We start from the raw sequence: 4,075 nt of genomic DNA on the forward strand, positions 1-4,075 counted from the left end.
CCTCTTTGAACCTTCCCCATTCGTTTATTGCCTTGCTCCTACTATATTACTGACCCTGCAGCCCATTACCACCACGAAAAAATCATTTCAAAGTCAGTGGAGACTCTAGGCAGCAATGTTGCCACTAAAAATACTGTAGACTTTAACAGATTACCCACAGAACTACTACTGTCTTAGGTAAAAACCTGAAATTCTTAACAAAAAATTTTAACGTTTATATGTATTTGAGAGAGACAGAATCCGAAGTAGGCTGCAGGCTCCCAGCTGACAACACAAGGCCCAAAACAGGGCTCAAACCCACGAGCAGTGAGATCCAGACCAGAGCCGAAGTCTGACACTCAACTGAATGAGCCACCCAGGCGCCCCGAGAAATTCTTTCTTATCCCCAAACCATGAAATGGAAGACTGGTAAGCATATTCAAGAAAAAAATTTCACACACACCAGGGAATTCTTGCAAGAAACGCATTAGCATTCGGTTTCCCACTGGGATTTCTGTATACATGATGGCCTTTTTAAAACTAAGAAAAATAACATTGCAGCAGACTGCCTGCCTGCCTCACTCCCTTCCTTACTCCCTGGCTTCGCACCAGGAAAATCGCACTCAAAATGGGATTCATCAACTCAGGAACAATGTGGACATGATTCCAACACTAGAAGCTTATGATCTGTTACCGGTTCCTAAATTCAGCCCCTTCACAGCAGCAAGTTCTTCCCCTGTTTGTCTTCACCGGATTGTTCACACAGTGTGATTATAACCTTCAATTCGAATTCTGAGGCCGGTTTTGCTTGTTTCCAACAGTGGCAAGAACAACCAATAAGGCATACCTTCTTTCTTGCAATCGTAATACTTAGGTACAAAATCTTTAATGCTTACTTTTTAAGCTGCTACCCCTGTATAAGAGCTGTCAATAGCATCCTTTCTGCCAGCAAACACCTTGGCGACCCACAGACCCACACGCCCACTTCTGGTGGGCAGATACCCCGTCTTCTCCCTGAAATTACCAGTGACAAGTGAAACCCACCAAACCCAAGACCCCCCTCAGAGCCCTGCCGCTATGCTGTGAGCCATACCACGAGTCACACTGAGTCATACAAATCCTATTCTGACCTCCCCCCCGCCAATGGTTTTTGGGTGAGCGCACCACAAGATCATAAAGAACCACCAGGCCAGAGGTATCACAACTATAAATTAGGCAGTGTGTTAAGAATGGACTCACGGCGCACACCCACTTTTAACAAATTCTGAGCACAATTGAATATGCACTTGGAACTTAAATGCCCCTCCACAAGATTACGTCCACGGAGGTGTACATACTTCTTTTTGAAGTGAAATCACAAAAGGAGTTGGTCTTGGCCCCAAGCGCTGGGTTAACATGGGTGGTTCAGGCTCAGTACGTTACCCTTTCCCTTTTTACTTTCGGACAGATCATTTTTATTCTTTTAAAAGTTTGTTTTAAGAGATGGAGAGCAGGGGAGGGAACGAATCCTCAACAGGCTCCTGAGCCAAAATCAGGGCTTGGACTCCCAACCGAGCCACCCAGGCACCCCTTGAACAGCTTTATTAAACCTGTCCCCAAGGAAGGGGACGTCTGGATTAAGTAGGGATTGCCGCATGTATTCATACTGAGATGGCACATCTAACCCTAACCCAATCGAGGATGACCTTTACTGCTAAACCTTCTTGGCTCTCATCGGTCCTTATTAATTACACACAGCAAAGTCTTTTTCACAGCCAGCCACACCAACACCAAAACACAGGAACCAGAGCAGCCGAAAACTCGGCTCTAGAGTTTTCCCTGTTCCACGCGGCACCAATCGCCTCGGGCGCCCCTCGGGGAACAGCACGACAGCCCGCGCGGTTCAGCCACCACCAGGGCGGGGCGCACCTGGGCGGGAGGGATGCGCCGGGCGGGCTGTGCACTCTCTCGTTTCCCTGCGCCGCGCTTCGGGTCCTCTCCGGTGCCCTTCCCGAGTGCTTTTCAACTTCCGCACCTGTTTTCCACGGTCGGCCCCACGCCGGCTTGAGCCTCAAGCGGACCCTAACCAGGCGCTCTGCGTCCCAAGCGACCTGACACCGGGAAGGCCCCACTGGCCAGGAGGCCCCAGCGGCCCCGGGACTGGGCCTCCCGACGCCACACTCGCCGCGCCCCACCCGGAGGCAGGCTCCTCCCTGGTCTCTCATCGTTAGACCGACTTCGTGCTTCAAATTCAGCGGGTTACCACTTCCCTTGGGAGTCCGGGCCACCGTGATCAACTGCCGGCAGTGCAGGGAGAGACGCCGCAGAGAGCCAGAGGAGACCCGGGCACCGGGCCACCGTCTACGCCCATCTTCACCCCCCCCCCCCCCATGCCCTGAGGGAGAAGGGAACACAGGCGGTCACGAGCCGGCCGGACCGGGAGTTCCTGCGGGGGAAAGGACGGCACCATACACGGTGTGGAGCAGGACTCCGGCCTCCCGCCCATCGCCCCGACACGTGCGCCAGGGGTCCCCATGACCAGCAGACCCTGCCGCGCCACCACCGCGGGCGCAGGACGCACATACCCAGGCGCAGGCCCACGCACGGCTCGGCCACGGACACAGCTCTCCAGCAGGGCCGGGGGTAGAGGGGGTGCAGCCCGGGGTGGGAGCACGTTCTAAGGGTCCACGATCAACGTGGCCTGCAACTCACTCCACCCTCCGCTGCACCCTAACAGCCGCGGGAGTTTCATGGGTAGCCCCCTCCCCCCGCCCCACCCCGGGTGGAAAGGCCCCAAGCCCATCCCCAGAGAGGACCCCCGCCGAGATCAGACCCCAGAGGTCAGAAGGCTTAACCGGGAGCCCGAGCTCGGAAGCACCCCCACCCCCCCACCCCCCCACCCCCCCCCGCAGAGCGCAGTGTCCGTGTGCTCAGTGGTGTCACCCCTGACCTGGGGGACAGTCCGGCAGAGGACGGGGCCTCCCGACTGTCCGCGGGCACCCCAACCCGAGGTGGACAGGGGATCCCCAAGGGCCTTTAAGTCTCCACGCCAGTACGAGCTGCCCGGGCCTCCTACTCCGAACCATGCCAGAGCTTCTGGGGTCCGACCCCCAATCCCTCTCTGCACCTGCTCCCCTCACCACCGAGGGCACACAGGGCTCGGGGCGGGAAGCCACACACAAGGCTCAGGGCCAGGGTGGGGTGTGGGGGGGAAGAGCCTCGGGGGTGGGATCTGGGCACAGGGCCAAAGACCCTGCACCACGAGGGCGAAGGTAGCTCCACGCGGAAGCAAAGGTGGGACCCGTGACACGCGTGGTGGGAGGGGGACGCCACAGGCGGTGGGTAGGCCCGGAGCACCCCCTCACACGGTGACCTCGGGGACGACCCAGTGCTCGCTCGGAGCTGCCGCCGCCCTCACCGATGACCCTGCAGTTTCCACTCCCGGCACTGCTCTGGTCCCAATTCCAGCTGAGTGGCCGCACGCCTCCGAGACGCAGACTCCATGTACGCAGCTTCCCCCCCGTGGTCAGGAGGCAGCATGCGGTAGACCTAGCACAGAGGGCACCAGGTCCTCAAACTGCTGACCTGCACGCGTCCAAGAAGCCCACCTCCGCCCGCAGAGGAGGAGGGCCCCAATCCATCCCTCCCGAGTCATGGCCTCAAGTCCAGAAAAGAACCACACGGGGGAGCCTGGGGGCTCAGTTACTTAAGCGACCGACTGGATCCTCACACTCCGGTCTTGATCTGAGGGTCAGGTGGACGTGAAGCCTACTTAAATAACCAGCAAACGAACCACATAGAGCCATGGTCCCACAGCTCATGAATACCCAGCTGTGGTATCCAATTTCAAAGTAACTGCTTCCAGGCCAGTAAGGACACTCAACTGTTGAGGGCAGCAGCAGCAACCACCCCCAGGGCCAAGTGACCACCTGCTCCCAAGAGCCAACTTATCAACAATACCCTCTCCTGGAGCTGGGGTTCCCACGGCTGCTGGCACCAGATTCACCCTCCAGTGGGTCCGCGCTAAGGACCTGGAGTGGACTCGTTCTGAGGCCAGGGCCCCGGGGAGCATCCTGTATCACTTCTCACCATAGTCTGTGGCCCCAGCAGGTGCTTT

This window comes from Leopardus geoffroyi, chromosome E2 (genome assembly GCF_018350155.1).
Source record: "Leopardus geoffroyi isolate Oge1 chromosome E2, O.geoffroyi_Oge1_pat1.0, whole genome shotgun sequence".
NCBI classification, from domain to species: Eukaryota; Metazoa; Chordata; class Mammalia; order Carnivora; family Felidae; genus Leopardus; species Leopardus geoffroyi.